Source organism: Chanodichthys erythropterus, chromosome 17 (genome assembly GCF_024489055.1).
Source record: "Chanodichthys erythropterus isolate Z2021 chromosome 17, ASM2448905v1, whole genome shotgun sequence".
Taxonomy (NCBI): domain Eukaryota; kingdom Metazoa; phylum Chordata; class Actinopteri; order Cypriniformes; family Xenocyprididae; genus Chanodichthys; species Chanodichthys erythropterus.
Genome location: NC_090237.1, coordinates 19,305,140 through 19,326,702, shown reverse-complemented (window position 1 = coordinate 19,326,702; position 21,563 = coordinate 19,305,140).

The window sequence follows — 21,563 nt, the reverse complement described above, 5'->3', positions numbered from 1 at the left end:
CCCCCCGTGTGGAGTACTTACACTGTAAAACTCAATAAGTTCAGAATACTCAAAACATTTGAGGAAACTTATTACCTCAAAACATTTAAGTTAACTAACTTATTTTTTTTAAGTTAGTAGAACTTAATTTTTTTGTGACAAGTGGGGCGGGGCCGAGAGCCATGGAAGTGGAGCAATGCTAGTGTGGTGCACAGGTGTCTCTCATTAACAATCACATCACTGGCATTCCTTCGCTCCCACAGTTCTCAGCCTCGCCCTACTCAAGTACATATAGTTAATTTACATAAACATCACATTCAAATCTTGGTTAAATGTTAGTTAGCAAAAAACACATGCTATTATAATTATCAAAGAGACTGTCAATATATACTTGCATGTATATAATCAAACAACATACAGTATATGTGGTCTTAAAAGTTTTGCAGCCCATCCTCAACCTAACCACACGGTCTACTCTTCACCAGAATGGTAACCTTACAAAACTAACATAACAGAACCCCCTGTCAATCCCAACATAACACAACATTAAACACTAACTTATGTCTCCCTATGTTAATCTTATGCAAAAACACACAAAATAACACTTTATTTCAACATTTAGACAGTCTGATGCAAAGCATGCTGGGAATTAGAAACCTGCTGCAACTAAAACAGTTTAGTTTACTTGAAATATGTCAGTGCTGTGAACTCAAAAGTAAAAGAAAGTTTTAAATACTCATAACTGTTAATTTAACTGAACTAATTTGTTTAATTTAAGTTTGTCCTACTCAAACGAATTAAGTATTTTGAGCATTAGGGTTTACAGTGTATGATGGATGGATGTAGATGGAAGCACTTTCTTCAGCTCATACTCATTGGTATCGCTCGCTTCCATTATAAAGATCAGATGCATCAGGATTTTTATTCAAATATTTGAGATTGTGTTCATCAAGTCATATACACCTAGGCTTGAGGGTGAGTAAAGCTTGGGCTAATTTAAAAATGAACTAATCCTTTAATTTTTTTCACTTCTAGCAAAAAATATTGTTTTATGTTATTGGATTATTTTAAGCAAATGTGATGGTTAGCACATAGAATGGAAATGTGCCCCTTTCCTCATAATGTACAAGATGATTCATGCCTTTTTGCTTAATAAAAAATATAAATTAATATAAATTTTTTTCTGAATTATAAGGTGACTTATTAACAATTTTATTATTACCATATATAAGGTAAGTTACAGTAACTGATTTTTCACTGAAGCATTTTGAGATCATTTTTTCATTAAAATTGCTAACCTTTTTCCAATATACATACTGTATTGAAAATTAAATAATTAAATCAGTCAGCAACTGAATGTATTAATATATTGTACTATTAAATATAAAGAAATATTGTTAAACATTTCATTAAATCTCCTATAACAAAACTGCCTTAATCACTTTTAATTACAAAAATAGTGTTTACAAGTCTAGTTATATAATATGCATTTCCTAATGACATTTTATTTGAGTAATAAGGTCATAATTTCTGCAAAGACCTTTTGGATAATTAAAGAATTTTCTCTATAAGAGATAAAGGACAGTAAACTCCGCCCAGTGTTCATTTAAAACTAGTGTGCATCTCTGAAACACTCTGATGGTTATAGAGGACACTCATCCCTCAGAGAAGTGCGGGAATCTGGTCACCTGAATCGGGATTCAAGGCAGATTTCTCAAAGCCTCAGAAGAGCAAACAGTGACCGCTGGAACTAACACGGATATCTCAGAATGAGAGGAGACAAATCCGTCCGGACAAACGGAGGTGCGGAGACTCGAAGACCGAGTTACCCCGGAGACCAGAGAGTGAAACACGCCAAAAGAGCCACGAAGATCTGGGTGAAAGTGGCGATGGGTATCGCTTACTTTCTGTGTGTTTCAGTCGCAGCTTTCTTCTTAGCCATCTACTATGTGTTCTTCTGGAAACCAGATCCATCCAGCAACGCCACGAATACAATAAACCGCTCCTGCCATCCGGGATAGTTTACATGGAGAGAGACGTGCGGCGCTGGATTCACTCGCATGTAACTGAAGGGAGCTGTTACAGCTATTTCTAATGCACTATGCAAAATGTCCTAACACTGCACATTTATCAGTGCGGATATCCTTCCTCTGACTTTGCTTATTTAAAATGGACGACTGATAAACGTACATTTTATTAAAACTTATATTATATAGCCTATTGTATTCATTATATTATATTATATTAAGATACATTTTTCTTATATGGCACCTTATGCAAATGGCAATAATACAAGATTTATTTTGTTATGATATTTTGTGCCTAATTTATAAGTTTTTGTTATACTGGTTCACATACTTCATTGACGTTTCGAATTATTTCCTATTTATACTGTAATAATGTTAGGGTTTTTTCACATTAAAAAAAATGAACTAATAGTTAAATAGTTAAACTCGTTGTTACTTTACAATATAGAAAAAATATAATTATGGATGCACAATATATCGGCCACCATGTTGGAATCGGCTGATATATGTTAATTTTTTATGTTAATGTTATCGGCCCAATAAGAAAATTTGATATATCAAAAAATGGATTTTGCTTCGGCTGAGACACTTCAGATGTGCACAGTTCACAATGATGGTTTTGAATTGCTTGAAATATGATTGAAATCACTTCAAAAGTTAAGTGCAACATTTGCAGTGCAAGGCTAAATAAAATTATAATGAGAACATTATAATCGTGTGCTTGGGACATGGCTTTTAATGGTGAAACTTTTGTCTTTGTAATCAGGCTATATAAAATTTTGAATTTAGATTTATCGGCCAATATATCGGTTATCGGCTTTCAAATATAAAGAATTATCGGTTATCTGTATCGGCCAAAATTTTCATATCGGTGCATCGGTAAATATAATTTACATAAACAGCACAATTATATTGTAAAATATTGAAACGTATATTGCATTTGAAATCTATATTATAACAACATTACAAATACATTTACACCTTTACAGCAGAATATTTGTAAGTTAAAACTAAGCACCTCATAATTTATGATGAAAAACAGAAAAAAGGATTTTCCAGTATCCCTGCATGACACATCATATCTGATTATATTTCATTAGAATAGTTACATTTGTTAATATTTTATCATTGCGGTGTTTTATGTTACATTTTGTTGTTCACTTAATGTTTACTTCAGAACAATTCTATATTCATCAGGTAATGTTTTCCATTTTGTTATGTAATGGAATATAAACCTTTATCAGTGTGGGGTGTGAATGTTAATAACCTCCATCCAAGACCGTTTACTTTTTAAAAATAATGTCTAAACTCTTAAGGACCCCTATGTATATTTCACTTTACAAGCTCTGGCTACATTAGATTGTTAAATTGTGTTTTTCACTAACTAATACCTATGCTGACTGCACTACTAAACCAAAGTCACCAGAATTAGTCACCTGCTTTGATTGTAAAAGTTGAATGAGTAAAGTTACGTTGAGGTCTGAGTATGCATTATAACCTGGAAGTTTATGCATGACTGGCACTTCCTTTGTCTCCCTGCTAAAAGTCTTTTCTTTTCTTTTTTTATTTACATCAACTTTGTGCAGCTGCCAGCTTTTATGATGCACTCACCTGATGAGTCATAATAACAAAAGTTTTATGACCAGTGTTAAATATGTCCATCTAAGCTTACTGTAATGCACAGCTCTGTTTCTCCTAATTAGATCTGATTGGATGTAATGATTCCAGCAAGATATGACTGTATTTGATCACACAGTAGTTCAGAAATGGATTTATTATCTTCTTGATCATGCCTCTTCCCATTGTAAGTCTTTGTCAGTGGATCTTAGGTCTGTGTGCATTTGCTTGATGAGTGAATCTACTGGAAACACTGTCTCTTCACTTGCTCAATAATTAAACTGAACTGAAAGTTGTCAGGACACATTTGTTCTCCCTCCGTTCATACTTCCAGCAGAGGTATTGTGAGATAAGGCTAAATAAAGACTTGTAAAATGGGACTGACATCACACCACTTTCACATCTCAACACAGCAGCTGCCAGTTGCAAACTAACATTGACCATGTTTGCATATATATGTATAGGCCTATATTTCTGATGAAGGTCTAAAAAAGATGTCTGGATGTTCTGCGGTTATTAGAATTCTGAAAATATTAGTTCTTGCTATTTTTTACTTTGCATATCAGTAATTATTAGAAATATTATAGTAGTTCTTGCTATTTTTTACATATCAATTTTGGTCTGTACCCATTCATTCTTGTTCATGTTCCTATAACAGTAACACACAGGAACATGATGAATTGCAGGTAATAAAACTCTTTAATAAAAGAAATCTTTGTTTAAAAAAAGTATTTTTGTTCTCTCATGAATTTAAATATCTAATATCACTGAGAATTAGCTTTGTTTTTTTTTAATTACATTTAAGCAACATCGCAATTCATTACATTAGCTGAAAATACTAATTTCTAAAAACAGTAAATGCTAGTTTTAGATCTATTTAACTAATTTTACAAAATTATACACACATCTAATGCACATTTTGCCACGTGTTCATTTAGAAAGGAATGGCATTCAGTAATTATTGCAATATTATCACAACCTGAACACAATTAACACACAAATCTCGATATTGTTTATGCACCAATTTTTTTTTTTTTATAAAAGGCTACAGGTGAGTTTATTGGTTTGGGAACAATCGATCTAAACTATAATGCTCAAGTTAGAGGAAGTGTACAACTGAAACGTTGCAAGGACATTGAGAGAACATTACTTTCTGAGGAAATCTGTGTTGCTGTTGACCTTGTCTGTGCAATGACATTGAGATGAGTTGAGCAGATACTACAACCAAACTGAAACCATTTCACTGAAGTGTCTTTCACTGCATTACTTTACATTAACTTGAATTACATTCATCTTTGGTAAAAAAAAAATGAAGCACTGTAGTTGGCCCACCTGTTATTTTTTTATTTTTTTTAAATAGCAAGCTCAAAGAGGAACTGCAATTAACCATGGTCTTCTTAGTCCACAATATATTTTGTATAAGAAACTCAGACCTGCATGGATGAGAATGGTGCTGCAAGGAGTCGATAAAATTGTTTTTTAGCAATCTCTGCTTTTTCTGTATCCATGCCACCTCTGCCTGTGGCACAATTGTTGACTGTCCTCAATTATTTTCAGAATAATTAGTTGTCAAAGTAGAGGAAGCCACAGTGGTCATGCTTTGTGCCCATTTTCACTGCATTGTCCAGTGGTGAGATTAGCTTGGAGTCTTGCCAACACTGGGAAGTAAGGAGGATAATTCCCCTGCTACCTGCTGGTCAGGGCTACAGTCAATGTGATACAGATCAGGGGTTTTCAATCTTTTAGATGCCACGGACCCCCAATTATGATAATCCTCATGTGAGGGACCGCCATTCGAACATTTTAAAGGCATCTATTTAGTTTCTTGTATAAAGGCTCAATTTATGTTGTAAAAAATACTATTTTAAATATGTCAAAATATTATTTGGAAAATATTTAATTTCTGTTTGGTTAATTAGTACTCTTTTTTTCGTTGTAATCATGGGGTATATTCAGAGGTGGGAAGTCCAGGGGTCAGAGAGTAAAAGTCCTGCCATATTTTTAATCCACCCACTGAAGCATTAATGAGATAAATAAGTGTTTAATTGAGTGATTATTGACCATTATTGAAGACACCTGATGATAACAAGCAAAACAACCAAAGGAGAAAATCACTATTTTTAAGTTACCATCATCGAGGTCAGGGTTTGTTTTAGTTGAGCTCTTGACCCTTGACTTTTTAATATTAGATTTTGATTGGGCAGTTTTAACTACATTAAAACCAACCAGCCAAGCAAAGTTAAAAGATGATCAGGTGATGTTGGTTATGTTTGCACATCATGTATTGCTGCATGAATAGATTATGAGCTGAATTGTCTTAGTAATTTTCTTTATTCTCACTATTTAAATTTTGCTGTTTTTCTGTGACTTTTTAGTAGCTTGTTTTCTAATGTTCAGAGTTGATCTGTTTATCAGACTATGTTGCTTGTCACCGTTGTTGAGATTCATACACTGATTCTTGATGTCTGTGTGCCTAAAATATCTATTTATTTTTTTGTTATAAGGACAACTTTAAAAAAAGGTATTGATGAAGTTGATGTTCTGCTGTAGAATTACAGTGCTGTTGTAATTAATGATGTAAATTTAACTAAGATTGTGTTCTAAATGATTCAGTAATTCAGAGCAAATAATGATTATGTGAAAACATAAACAACACCACCTGATCATCTTTTAATTTTGTTTGTCTTGTTGGTTTTAATGCAGTTAAATCTGCCCAACCAGAATCTAATATTAAAAAGTCAAGGGTCAAGAGCTCAACTAAAACAAACCCTGACCTCGATGATAATAACTTAAAAATAGTGATTTTCTCCTTTGGTGATTCTGCTTGTTATCATCAGGTGTCTTCAATAATTGTCAATAATCACTCAATTAAACACTTATTTATCTCATTAATGCTTCAGTGGGTGGAATAAAAATATGGCAGGACTTTTACTCTCTGACCCCTGGTCTTCCCACCTCTGTTTTTTTTTTTGGTTACGAGATCACATAGTGGCAGTCAGATTTGATCTGTCATGAACTTTCAAAAGTCGGTCGGTTTGGTTATTTCGCTGTCTTATCAGATTTTGAATAGAAAGACAGTCGGTTTTGTTATTATCATGAGATTTCACTGATGGCTGCTTTTTATTTTACAATATTTTACTGATAACCAGTTTTGTTAGGTTATCCTGTCTCAGTGGTGGTGGGATTTTGTTGTGTTATGAACTTTCAAAAGTTAAAAAATCTTTTTTAAAAATCTCTTACGAGATTTTGAAGACAAAAGCGGACAACTTTGTACTGTCTTTTGATTTCACTGATGGCCGGTTTTCGAAGAAAAAGGCGATTGGTTTTGTTATGTCTCTTTATATCTCTGATGGCCGGTTTTCTTAAGACACGCCAACTCAGTGGTGGTGGGACTTTGTTCTGTCATGAACTTTCAAAAGACATTCGGTTTGGTTACTTTGCTCTCTTATGAGATTTAATTGACAAAGGCGGTCGTTTTTTTCCGGCTCTTGATTTAAAAGATGGCCGGTTTGGTTACTTTTCTCTTTTAGGAGATTTCGAAGACAAAGGCGGTCAGTTTTGTTCTGTGTCTAGGTTTAACTTATGGCCGCTTTTCTTAAGTTACACTTAAGTTTCTTAGGACACGCTATCTCAGTGGTGGTGGGATTTTGTTCTGTCATTAACTTTCAAAAGACATTCGGTTTGGTTACTTCGCTCTCTTATGAGATTTTGAAGACAAAACCGGTTTTCTTATGGTGCGTTCACACCGGACGCGAATGAAGCGGTAAGCGCGAATGAATGTTCAAGCGTCCAACTGCGCGCGAATAGTGCGATTTATTTGCGCAAGTCGCGTCTGGTGTGAACACAGCATTAGGACATGCTATCTCAGTTGTGGTGGCATTTTGTTCTGTCATGAACTGTCAAAAAATGGCCGGTTTGGTTAGTTAGCTTTTTTTATGAGATTTCAAAGACAAATGGCCAGTTTTCTTAGGACATTCTATCTCAGTGGTGGTGGGATTTTGTTCTGTCATGAACTTTCAAAAGATGGCTGTTTGGTTAGTTTGGATTTTTTACGAGATTTCGAAAACAAAGGCGATTGGTTTTGTTATGTCTCTTTATATCTCTGATGGCCGGTTTTCTTAAGACACGCTATCTCAGTGGTGGTGAGATGTTTGTTCTGCATTGAATTTTCAAAAGATGGCCGGTTTGGTTACTTTGCTCTCTCACGAGATTTTGAAGACAAAAGCGGACAACTTTGTACTGTCTTTTGATTTCACTGATGGGCGGTTTTCTTAGGTTACGCAATCTCAGTGGTGGTGGGATGTTTGTTCTGCATTGAATTTTCAAAAGATGGCCGGTTTGGTTATTTTTTTCTTTTATGAGATTTCGAAGACAATAGCGGACAACTTTATTCTGTCTTTTGATTTCACTGTCGGCTGGTTTTCTTAGGACATTCTATCTCAGTGGTGGTGGGATTTTGTTCTGTCATTAACTTTCAAAAGATGGCCGGTTTTGTTAGTTTGTTTTTTTTATGAGATTTTGAAGGCAGACGGTTTTGTTCTGTCTCTAGATTCAACTGATGGCCAGTTTTCTTAGGTTATGTGATCTCAGCGGTGGTGGGATTTTGTTCTGTAATGAACTTTCAAAAGGCAGCCAGTTTGGTTACTTTGCTCTCTTACGAGATTTTGAAGACCAAAGCGGACAACTTTGTACTGTCTTTTGATTTCACTGATGGTCGGTTTTCTTAGGTTACGCAATCTCAGTGGTGGTGCGATTTTGTTGTGTTATGAACTTTCAAAATATGGCCGGTTTGGTTACTTAGCTCTCTTACGAGATTTAGAAGAAAAAGGCGGTCAGTTTTTTTCTGTCTCTATATTTAACTGATGGCCAGTTTTCTTAGGTTACGTGCTCTTAACGGTGGTTGGATTTTGTTCTGTCATGAATTTTGAAAAGACGGCCGGTTTGGTTACTTCACTCCTTTGGCAGATTTTTAAGACAAAGTCGGTCAGTTTCGTTATATCATGTGATTTCACTGTGGGACATCTTTCTTTAGGTTACGCAATCTCAGTGGACGGCCGGTTTGGTTACTTGACTCTCTTACGAGATTTCAAAGACAAAGGCCATAGGTTTTGTTCTGTCTCTAGATTTCATTGATGGCCGGTTTTCTTAGGTTACGCAATCTCTGTGGTGGTGGGATGTTTGTTCTGCAGTGAATTTTCAAAAGATGGTTGGTTTGGTTACTTTTCTCTTTTACGAGATTTCGAAGACAAAGGCGATTGGTTTTATGTCTCTTTATATCTCTGTTTTCTTAAGACACGCTATCTCAGTGGTGGTGGGATGTTTGTTCTGCGTTGTATTTTCAAAAGATTGCCGGTTTGGTTACTTTTCTCTTTTAGGAGATTTCGAAGACAAAAGCGGACAACTTTGTACTGTCTTTTGATTTCACTGATGGCCGGTTTTCTTAGGTTACGCAATCTCAGTGGTGGTGAGATGTTTGTTCTGCATTGAATTTTCAAAAGATGCCCGGTTTGGTTACTTTTCTCTTTTATGATATTTCGAAGACAAAAGCAGACAACTTTGTTCTGTCTTTTGATTTCACTGAGGGCTGGTTTTCTTAGGACATTCTATCTCAGTGGTGGTGGGATTTTGTTCTGTCATGAACTTTCAAAAGATGGCTGTTTGGTTAGTTTGGATTTTTTACGAGATTTCGAAGACAAAGGCGATTGGTTTTGTTATGTCTCTTTATATCTCTGATGGCCGGTTTTCTTAAGACTCAGTGGTGGTGGGATTTTGTTCTGTCATTAACTTTCAAAAGACATTCGGTTTGGTTACTTCGCCTTCTTATGAGATTTTGAAGACAAAACTGGTTTTCTTAGGACATGCTATCTCAGTTGTGGTGAGATGTTTGTTCTGCATTGAATTTTCAAAAGATGGCCGGTTTGGTTACTTTGCTCTCTCACAAGATTTTGAAGACAAAAGCGGACAACTTTGTACTGTCTTTTGATTTCACTGATGGCTGGTTTTCGAAGACAAAGGCGATTGGTTTTGTTATGTCTCTTTATATCTCTGATGGCCGGTTTTTCTTAAGACACGTTATCTCAGTGGTGGTGGGATGTTTGTTCTGCATTGCATTTTCAAAAGATGGCAGGTTTGGTTACTTTTCTCTTTTAGGAGATTTTGAAAACAAAAGCAGACAACTTTGTTTTGTATTTTGATTTCACTGATGGCCGGTTTTCTTAGAACACGCAATCTCAGTGGTGGTGGGATTTTGTTGTTATGAACTTTCAAAAGATGGCCGGTTTGGTTACTTTGCTCTCTTATGAGATTTTGAAGACAAAGACACCCGGTTTGATAAATTTGCTTTTTTCATGAGATTTCGAAGACAAAGGCGGTTGGTTTTGTTCTGTCTCTTGATTTAACTGATGGCCAGTTTTCTTAGGTTATGCAATCTCAGTGGTGGTGGGATTTTGTTCCATCACAAACTTTCCAAAGTCGGCTGGTTTGGTTACTTTGCTTTTTTTTTTTTTTTTTACGAGATTTCAAAGACAAAAGCAGAGGTTATGCTGTCTTAATGGTGGTGGGATTTTGTTGTGTTATGAACTTTCAAAAGATAGCCAGTGTCGTTACTTGGTTCTCTTACGAAATTACAAAGTCAAAAGCAGACAACTTTGTTCTGTCTTTTGATTTCACTGATGGCTGGTTATCTTAGAACATGCAATCTCAGTGGTGGTGGGATTTTGTTCTGCATGAACTTTCAAAAGACGGCTGTTTGGTTAGTTTGGATTTTTGTACGAGATTTCGAAGACAAAAGTTATTAGTTTTGTTCTGTCTCTTGACAAAGGCAGTCAGTTTCATTATATCTTGAGATTACACTGATGGCCGTTTTTTAGGTTATGCAATCTCAGTGGTCGTGGGATGTTGCTCTGTAATGAACTTACAAAAGACGAACGGTTTGGTTGCTTTGCTTTTATTACGAGATTTTGAAAACAAAGGTGGTCAGTTTTGTTCAGTGTCTAAGTTTAACTGATGGCCAGTTTTCTTAGGACATGCTATCTCAGTGGTGGTGGGACTTTGTTCTGTCATGAACTTTCAAAAGACGGCCGGTTTGGTTACTTTGTTTTTTTTTAAGAGATTTGAGATTTTGAAGACAAAGGCTGACAGTTTTCTTATATCATGAGAATTCACTGATGGCCAGTTTTGTTAGGTTATGCAATCTCAGTGGTGGTGGGATTGTGTTGTGTTACGAACTTTGCCTTTTTTATGAGATTTCGAAGACAAAGGCGGTCGGTTTTGCTCTGTCTCTAGATTTAACTGATGCCTGGTTTTCTTAGGTTACACAATCTCAGTGGTGGTGGGATTTTATTGTGTTATGAGCTTTCAAAAGATTTCAGGTTTGGTTACTTCGCTCTCTTATGAGATTTCGAAGACAAAAACGGTCAACTTTGTTCTGTCTTTTGATTTCACTGATGGCTGGTTTTCTTAGGTTACGCAATCTCAGTGGTCGTGGTATTTTGTTCTGTCATGAACTTTCAAAAGATGGCCGGTTTGGTTACTTCGCTCTCTCTTACCAAGTTTTGAAGACAAATGCAGTCGATTTTATTCTGTCTCTAGACAAAGGCGGTCAGTTTCATTATGTCTTGAGATTTCACTGATGGCAGCTTCTTTTTTTTTAGGTTACGCAATCTCAGGGGTAGTGGGATGTTGTTCTGTAATGAACTTTCAAAAGACAGACAGTTTGGTTACTTTGCCTTTTTTACGAGATTTTGAAGACAAAGGTGGTCAGTTTTATTCTGTGCCTAAGTTTAGCTGATGGCCGGTTTTCTTAGGACACGCTATCTCAGTGGTGGTGGGACTTTGTTCTGTCATGAACTTTCAAAAGACATTCGGTTTGGTTACTTTGCTCTCTTATGAGATTTAATTGACAAAGGCGGTCATTTTTTTCGGCTCTTGATTTAACTGATGGCCAGTTTTCTTAGGACATGCTATCTCAGTGGTGGTGGGACTTTGTTCTGCCATGAACTTTCAAAAGATGGCCAGTTTGGTTAGTTTGCTTTTTTTCTGAGATTTCGAAGGCAAAGGTGGACGGTTTTGTTCTGTCTCTAGATTTAACTGATGGCTGGTTTTCTTAAGTTATGTGATCTCAGTGGTGGTGGGATTTTGTTCTGTCATGAACTTTCAAAAGACGGCCGGTTTGGTTACTTTGTTCTTTTATGCGATTTCTAAGGCAAAAGCAGACAATTTTGTTCTTTCTTTTGATTTCACTGATGGCCAGTTTTCTTAGGACATGCTATCTCAGTGGTGGTGGGACTTTGTTCTGCCATGAACTTTCAAAAGATGGCCAGTTTGGTTAGTTTGCTTTTTTTCTGAGATTTCGAAGGCAAAGGTCGATGGTTTTGTTCTGTCTCTAGATTTAACTGATGGCTGGTTTTCTTAAGTTATGTGATCTCAGTGGTGGTGGGATTTTGTTCTGTCATGAACTTTCAAAAGACGGCCGGTTTGGTTACTTTGTTCTTTTATGAGATTTCTAAGGCAAAAGCAGACAATTTTGTTCTTTCTTTTGATTTCACTGATGGCCGGTTTTCTTAGAACATGCAATCTCAGTGGTGGTGGGATTTTGTTGTGTTATGAACTTTCAAAAGACAGCCGGTTTGGTAACTCTGCCTTTTTTATGAGATTTCGAAGACAAAGACGTCGGTTTTGCTCTGTCTCTAGATTTAACTGATGCCCAGTTTTCTTAAGTTACACAATCTCAGTGGTGGTGGGATTTTGTTCCATCACGAACTTTCAAAAGACGGTCGGTTTGGTTACTTTGCTTTTTTTTACGAGATTAAAACTTGTTTGTTCTGCATTGCATTTTCAAAAGATGGCCGGTTTGGTTACTTTGTTCTTTTACGAGATTTCTAAGGCAAAAGCAGACAATTTTGTTCTTTCTTTTGATTTCACTGATGTCCGGTTTTCTTAGAACATGCAATCTCAGTGGTGGTGGGATTTTGTTGTGTTATGAACTTTCAAAAGACAGCCGGTTTGGTAACTCTGCCTTATTTATGAGATTTCGAAGACAAAGACGGTCGGTTTTGCTCTGCCTCTAGATTTAACTGATGCCCGGTTTTGTTAAGTTACACAATCTCAGTGGTGGTGGGATTTTGTTCCATCACGAACTTACAAAAGACGGTCTGTTTGGTTACTTTCCTTATTTTTTATGAGATTTCAAAAACAAAGGTGGTCAGTTTTGTTCTGTGTCTAGGTTTAACTGATGGCTGGTTTTCTTAAGACACACTATCTCAGTGGTGGTGGGACTTTGTTCTGTCATGAACTTTCAAAAGACATTCGGTTTAGTTACTTTGCTCTCTCACGAGATTTTGAAGACAAAAGCAGACAACTTTGTACTGTCTTTTGATTTCACTGATGGCCGGTTTTCGAAGACAAAGGCGATTGGTTTTGTTATGTCTCTTTATATCTCTGATGGCCGGTTTTGTTAAGACACGCTATCTCAGTGGTAGTGGGATGTTTGTTCTGCATTGCATTTTTTTTGCAAAACAAAGGAGGTCAGTTTTGTTCTGTGTCTAGGTTTAACTGATGGGTGGTTTTCTTAAGTTACACTTAAGTTTCTTAGGACACGCTATCTCAGTGGTGGTGGGACTTTGTTCTGTCATGAACTTTCAAAAGACATTCGGTTTGGTTACTTCGCTCTCTTATGAGATTTTGAAGACAAAACCGGTTTTCATATGGTGCGTTCACACCGGACGCGAATGAAGCGGTAAGCGCGAGTGATTTACATGTTAAGTCAATGCAAAAACGCGAATTGACATCCTGCGGCGCGAATTGCGCGAATGACGCGAATGACGCTTGCTCTAGTAGTGACGTGATGTAGCGAGCTGAGGCAGAAATTCGAAACAACAATGGAGGACAAAATCATCGTCGCTGTACATCTTCATACATTTATAGAAACAGAAATAAAAAGGATCGTGTTTGAAAGAAAGTGAGCGAGGAGGTCGGACAATCTGATAAGTTGTAAAAAAAACGTCCTTACTCAATTTGAGCTATATATACATATATACATACATATTAAGACTACAAGCCAACTAAAAACGACCAATTGAGCTTATTCGCTGTAATTTACAATTATTTCCCCACTGACAAGTTGTGTTTATTCAAAGGAAGTGTGCAGAAAGCAGTGGGAGAGTCTGGGACACATAAAGGAGCGGGAGAGCCCCTCTCATGACGCAAATTCGCGTCTGTTGTGAAGGGATTTTCACGCGCGAGTGAAGCGAGTAAACTCAAAAAAAGCGAGTGAACACAGCATTAGGACATGCTATCTCAGTTGTGGTGGCATTTTGTTCTGTCATGAACTGTCAAAAGATGGCGGGTTTGGTTAGTTAGCTTTTTTTATGAGATTTTGAAGACAAATGGCCAGTTTTCTTAGGACATACTATCTCAGTGGTGGTGGGATTTTGTTCTGTCATGAACTTTCAAAAGATGGCTGTTTGGTTAGTTTGGATTTTTTACGAGATTTCGAAGACAAAGGCGATTGGTTTTGTTATGTCTCTTTATATCTCTGATGGCCGGTTTTCTTAAGACACGCTATCTCAGTGGTGGTGAGATGTTTGTTCTGCATTGAATTTTCAAAAGATGGCCGGTTTGGTTACTTTGCTCTCTCATGAGATTTTGAAGACAAAAGCGGACAACTTTGTACTGTCTTTTGATTTCACTGATGGGCGGTTTTCTTAGGTTACGCAATCTCAGTGGTGGTGGGATGTTTGTTCTGCATTGAATTTTCAGATGGCCGGTTTGGTTACTTTTCTCTTTTATGAGATTTCGAAGACAAAAGCAGACAACTTTGTTCTGTCTTTTGATTTCACTGACGGCTGGTTTTCTTAGGACATTCTATCTCAGTGGTGGTGGGATTTTGTTCTGTCATTAACTTTCAAAAGACATTCGGTTTGGTTATTTCGCTCTCTTATGAGATTTTGAAGACAAAACCAGTTTTCTTAGGACATGCTATCTCAGTTGTGGTGAGATGTTTGTTCTGCATTGAATTTTCAAAATATGGCCGGTTTGGTTACTTTGCTCTCTCACGAGATTTTGAAGACAAAAGCGGACAACTTTGTACTGTCTTTTGATTTCACTGATGGCCGATTTTCGAAGAAAAAGGCGATTGGTTTTGTTATGTCTCTTTATATCTCTGATGGCCGGTTTTCTTAAGACACGGCAACTCAGTGGTGGTGGGACTTTGTTCTGTCATGAACTTTCAAAAGACATTCGGTTTGGTTACTTTGCTCTCTTATGAGATTTAATTGACAAAGGCGGTCGTTTTTTTCCGGCTCTTGATTTAAAAGATGGCCGGTTTGGTTACTTTTCTCTTTTAGGAGATTTCGAAGACAAAGGCGGTCAGTTTTGTTCTGTGTCTAGGTTTAACTTATGGCCGCTTTTCTTAAGTTACACTTAAGTTTCTTAGGACATTCTATCTCAGTGGTGGTGGGATTTTGTTCTGTCATTAACTTTCAAAAGACATTCGGTTTGGTTACTTCGCTCTCTTATGAGATTTTGAAGACAAAACCGGTTTTCTTATGGTGCGTTCACACCGGACGCGAATGAAGCGGTAAGCGCGAATGAATGTTCAAGCGTCCAACTGCGCGCGAATAGTGCGATTTATTTGCGCAAGTCGCGTCTGGTGTGAACACAGCATTAGGACATGCTATCTCAGTTGTGGTGGCATTTTGTTCTGTCATGAACTGTCAAAAGATGGCCGGTTTGGTTAGTTAGCTTTTTTTATGAGATTTCAAAGACAAATGGCCAGTTTTCTTAGGACATTCTATCTCAGTGGTGGTGGGATTTTGTTCTGTCATGAACTTTCAAAAGATGGCTGTTTGGTTAGTTTGGATTTTTTACGAGATTTCGAAGACAAAGGCGACTGGTTTTGTTATGTCTCTTTATATCTCTGATGGCCGGTTTTCTTAAGACACGCTATCTCAGTGGTGGTGAGATGTTTGTTCTGCATTGAATTTTCAAAAGATGGCCGGTTTGGTTACTTTGCTCTCTCACGAGATTTTGAAGACAAAAGCGGACAACTTTGTACTGTCTTTTGATTTCACTGATGGGCGGTTTTCTTAGGTTACGCAATCTCAGTGGTGGTGGGATGTTTGTTCTGCATTGAATTTTCAAAAGATGGCCGGTTTGGTTATTTTTCTCTTTTATGAGATTTCGAAGACAATAGCGGACAACTTTATTCTGTCTTTTGATTTCACTGTCGGCTGGTTTTCTTAGGACATTCTATCTCAGTGGTGGTGGGATTTTGTTCTGTCATTAACTTTCAAAAGACATTCAGTTTGGTTACTTCGCTCTCTTATGAGATTTTGAAGACAAAACCGGTTTTCTTAGGACATGCTATCTCAGTTGTGGTGAGATGTTTGTTCTGCATTGAATTTTCAAAAGATGGCCGGTGTGATGGAAATATTTTATGTCAACATGAAATGTACAGAAAATGCAGACTAAGGATGCTCAGGTCAAAGATCACATGATTAGCTTAGATCATTACAAACCTATCACCAGAACAAATCACAGTGATGAAGACATTGATTTTTACTCAACTGTAAGACTTAAATGTGCATGTATCTTTCTATTCATTGAGACTCACTTGGTTGTTGTGACCAGTGATCTCCCGGCCGTAAATAAAACTTCATTTCTAGAAAGAGCAACTTGGAAGTCGTGTCAGGTATATGCTGCGCAGCAAAATAGAAGATCCTACGCTCAAAAGACAACAAAAGTAACAGCCAAGTGTGATTGAGGTAGTGAGGAATAGAAGTACTAAAGATTCTATGCTCAAAAGACAACAAATGAAACAGCCAAGTGTGATTGAGGTAGAGATAGTAGCTTCTTGACGGGACGCCGTCACCATACTTCAGGGAAGTATTGGATTGTATTGTAAGTATTCAGGAATTCAGGGAATTACCATGAGATACTGTAGAATTTTATTAACATCTAGGAGTTGTTTAAATTGTCAGTGGTGAAGTCAGATTTGTATTGAGAATTTCCACGACACCGGTTTGGTTACTTTGCTCTCTCACGAGATTTTGAAGACAAAAGCGAACAACTTTGTACTGTCTTTTGATTTCACTGATGGCCGGTTTTCGAAGAAAAAGGCGATTGGTTTTGTTATGTCTCTTTATATCTCTGATGGCCGGTTTTCTTAAGACACGCTATCTCAGTGGTGGTGGGACTTTGTTCTGTCATGAACTTTCAAAAGACATTCGGTTTGGTTACTTTGCTCTCTTATGAGATTTAATTGACAAAGGCGGTCGTTTTTTTCCGGCTCTTGATTTAAAAGATGGCCGGTTTGGTTACTTTTCTCTTTTAGGAGATTTCGAAGACAAAGGCGGTCAGTTTTGTTCTGTGTCTAGGTTTAACTGATGGCCACTTTTCGTAAGTTACACTTAAGTTTCTTAGGAAACGCTATCTCAGTGGTGGTGGGATTTTGTTCTGTCATTAACTTTCAAAAGACATTCGGTTTGGTTACTTCGCTCTCTTATGAGATTTTGAAGACAAAACCGGTTTTCTTATGGTGCGTTCACACCGGACGCGAATGAAGCGGTAAGCGCGAATGAAGCGAGTAAACTCAAAATGTTCAAGCGTCCAACTGCGCGCGAATAGTGCGATTTATTTGCGCAAGTCGCGTCTGGTGTGAACACAGCATTAGGACATGTTATCTCAGTTGTGGTGGCATTTTGTTCTGTCATGAACTGTCAAAAGATGGCCGGTTTGGTTAGTTATGAGATTTCAAAGACAAATGGCCAGTTTTCTTAGGACATTCTATCTCAGTGGTGGTGGGATTTTGTTCTGTCATGAACTTTCAAAAGATGGCTGTTTGGTTAGTTTGGATTTTTTACGAGATTTCGAAGACAAAGGCGATTGGTTTTGTTATGTCTCTTTATATCTCTGATGGCCGGTTTTCTTAAGACACGCTATCTCAGTGGTGGTGAGATGTTTGTTCTGCATTGAACTTTCAAAAGATGGCCGGTTTGGTTACTTTGCTCTCTCACGAGATTTTGAAGACAAAAGCGGACAACTTTGTACTGTCTTTTGATTTCACTGATGGCTGGTTTTCGAAGACAAAGGCGATTGGTGTTGTTATGTCTCTTTACATCTCTGATGGCCGGTTTTCTTAAGACACACTATCTCAGTGGTGGTGGGATGTTTGTTCTGCATTGAATTTTCAGAAGATGGCCGGTTTGGTTACCTTTCTCTTTTAGGAGATTTCGAAAACAAAAGCAGACAACTTTGTTTTGTCTTTTGATTTCACTGATGGCCGGTTTTCTTAGAACACGCAATCTCAGTGGTGGTGGGATTTTGTTGTGTCATGAAATTTCAAAAGATGGCCGGTTTGGTTACTTTGTTTTTTTTTAAGAGATTTGAGATTTTGAAGACAAAGGCTGACAGTTTTCTTATATCATGAGATTTCACTGATGGCCAGTTTTGTTAGGTTATGCAATCTCAGTGGTGGTGGGATTGTGTTGTGTTATGAACTTTACCTTTTTTATGAGATTTCGAAGACAAAGGCGGTCGGTTTTGCTCTGTCTCTAGATTTAACTGATGCCAGGTTACACAATCTTAGTGGTGGTGGGATTTTGTTCCGTCACAAACTTTCAAAAGATGGCCGGTTTGGTTACTTAGCTTTTTTTAAGAGATTTCAAAGACAAAGGCTGACAGTTTTCTTATATAATGAGATTTCACTGATGGTCAGTTTTGTTAGGTTATGCAATCTCAGTGGTGGTGGGATTTTGTTGTGTTATGAGCTTTCAAAAGATGGCTGGTTTGGTTACTTCGCTTTCTTACGAGATTTCGAAGACAAAAGCGGTCAAATTTGTTCTGACTCTTGATTTCACTGATGGCCGGTTTTCTTAGGACATGCTATCTCAGTGGTGGTGGGATGTTTGTTCTGTCATGAACATTCATAAGACGGCCGGTTTGGTTACTTCGCTTTCTCTTACGAGGTTTTGAAGACAAAGGCAGTTGATTTTATTCTGTCTCTAGACAAAGGCAGTCAGTTTCATTATATCTTGAGATTGCACTGATGGCAGTATTTTTAGGTTACGCAATGTCAGTGGTCGTGGGATTTTATTCCGTCACGAGCTTTCAAAAGACGGCCGGTTTGGTTAGTTTGCTTTTTTATGAGATTTCGAAAGCAAAGGCAGATGGTTTTGTTCTGTCTCTAGATTTAACTGATGGCTGGTTTTCTTAGGTTATGTGATCTCAGTGGTGGTGGGATTTTGTTCTGTAATGAACTTTTAAAAGGCAGCCGGTTTAGATACTTTGTTCTTTTACGAGATTTCTCAGACAAAAGCAGACAATTTTGTTCTTTCTTTTGATTTCACTGATGGCCGGTCTTCTTAGAACATGCAATCTCAGTGGTGGTGGGATTTTGTTGTGTTATGAACTTTCAAAAGACAGCCGGTTTGGTAACTTTGCCTTTTTTATGAGATTTCGAAGACAAAGACGATCGGTTTTGCTCTGTCTCTAGATGTAACTGATGCCCGGTATTCTTAAATTACACAATCTCAGTGGTGGTGGGATTTTGTTCCATCACGAACTTTCAAAAGACGGTCGGTTTGGTTACTTTGCTTTTTTTTTACGAGATTTCGAAGACAAATGCGGACAACTTCGTACTGTCTTTTGATTTCACTGATGGCCGGTTTTCTTAGGACATGCTATCACAGTGGTGGTGGGATTTTGTTCTGTCATGAATTTTCAAAAGATGGCCGGTTTGGTTACTTTTCTCTTTTAGGAGATTTCGAAGACAAAAGCGGACAACTTTGTTTTGTCTTTTGATTTCACTGATGGCCGGTTTTCTTAGAACAGTGGTGGTGGGATTTTGTTGTTATGAACTTTCAAAAGATGGCCGGTTTGGTTACTTTGCTCTCTTATAGATTTTGAAGACAAAGACAGCCGGTTTGATAAATTTGCTTTTTTAATGAGATTTCAAAGACAAAGGCGGTTGGTTTTTTTCTGTCTCTTGATTTAACTGATGGCCAGTTTTTTTTTTTTTACGAGATTTCGAAAACAAAGGCGGTCAGTTTTGTTCTGTGTCTAGGTTTAACCGATGGTTGGTTTTCTTAGGACACGCTATCTCAGTGGTGGTGGGACTTTGTTCTGTCATGAACTTTCAAAAGACATTCATTTTGGTTACTTTGCTCTCTTATGAGATTTAATTGACAAAGGCGGTCGTTTTTGTTCTCTAGATTTAACTGATGGCTGGTTTTCTTAGGTTATGTGATCTCAGTGGTGGTGGGATTTTGTTCTGCATTGCATTTTCAAAAGATGGCCGGTTTGGTTACTTTTCTCTTTTAGGAGATTTTGAAAACAAAAGCAGTCAGTTTCATTATATCTTGAGATTGCACTGATGGCCGTTTTTTTAGGTTACGCAATCTCAGTGGTCGTGGGATTTTGTTCTGCATGAACTTTCAAAAGACGGCTGTTTGGTTAGTTTGGATTTTTTACGAGATTTCGAAGACAAAGGTGATTGGTTTTATTCTGTCTCTAGACAAAGGCAGTCAGTTTTTTTCTGGTTGTGTATCTTGAGATTGCACTGATGGCCGTTTTTTAAGTTACGCAATTTTCAACAGACATTCGGTTTGGTTACTTTGCTCTCTTATGAGATTTTGAAGACAAAAGCGGACAACTTTGTTCTGTCTTTTGATTTCACTGAGGGCTGGTTTTCTTAGGACATTCTATCTCAGTGGTGGTGGGATTTTGTTCTGTCATGAACTTTCTAAAGATGGCTGTTTGGTTAGTTTGGATTTTTTTACGAGATTTCGAAGACAAAGGCGATTGGTTTTGTTATGTTTCTTTATATCTCTGATGGCCGGTTTTCTTAAGACACACTATCTCAGTGGTGGTGGGATTTTGTTCTGTCATTAACTTTCAAAAGACATTTGGTTTGGTTACTTCGCTCTCTTATGAGATTTTGAAGACAAAACCGGTTTTCTTAGGACATGCTATCTCAGTTGTGGTGAGATGTTTGTTCTGCATTGAACTTTCAAAAGATGGCCGGTTTGGTTACTTTGCTCTCTCACGAGATTTTGAAGACAAAAGCGGACAACTTTGTACTGTCTTTTGATTTCACTGATGGCTGGTTTTCGAAGACAAAGGCGATTGGTTTTGTTATGTCTCTTTACATCTCTGATGGCCGGTTTTCTTAAGACACACTATCTCAGTGGTGGTGGGATGTTTGTTCTGCATTGAATTTTCAGAAGATGGCCGGTTTGGTTATTTTTCTCTTTTAGGAGATTTCGAAAACAAAAGCAGACAACTTTGTTTTGTCTTTTGATTTCACTGATGGCCGGTTTTCTTAGAACACGCAATCTCAGTGGTGGTGGGATTTTGTTGTGTCATGAAATTTCAAAAGATGGCCGGTTTGGTTACTTTGTTTTTTTTTAAGAGATTTGAGATTTTGAAGACAAAGGCTGACAGTTTTCTTATATCATGAGATTTCACTGATGGCCAGTTTTGTTAGGTTATGCAATCTCAGTGGTGGTGGGATTGTGTTGTGTTATGAACTTTACCTTTTTTATGAGATTTCGAAGACAAAGGCGGTCGTTTTTGCTCTGTCTCTAGATTTAACTGATGCCAGGTTACACAATCTTAGTGGTGGTGGGATTTTGTTCCGTCACGAACTTTCAAAAGATGGCCGGTTTGGTTACTTAGCTTTGTTTAAGAGATTTCAAAGACAAAGGCTGACAGTTTTCTTATATAATGAGATTTCACTGATGGTCAGTTTTGTTAGGTTATGCAATCTCAGTGGTGGTGGGATTTTGTTGTGTTATGAGCTTTCAAAAGATGGCTGGTTTGGTTACTTCGCTTTCTTACGAGATTTCGAAGACAAAAGCGGTCAAATTTGTTCTGACTCTTGATTTCACTGATGGCCGGTTTTCTTAGGACATGCTATCTCAGTGGTGGTGGGATGTTTGT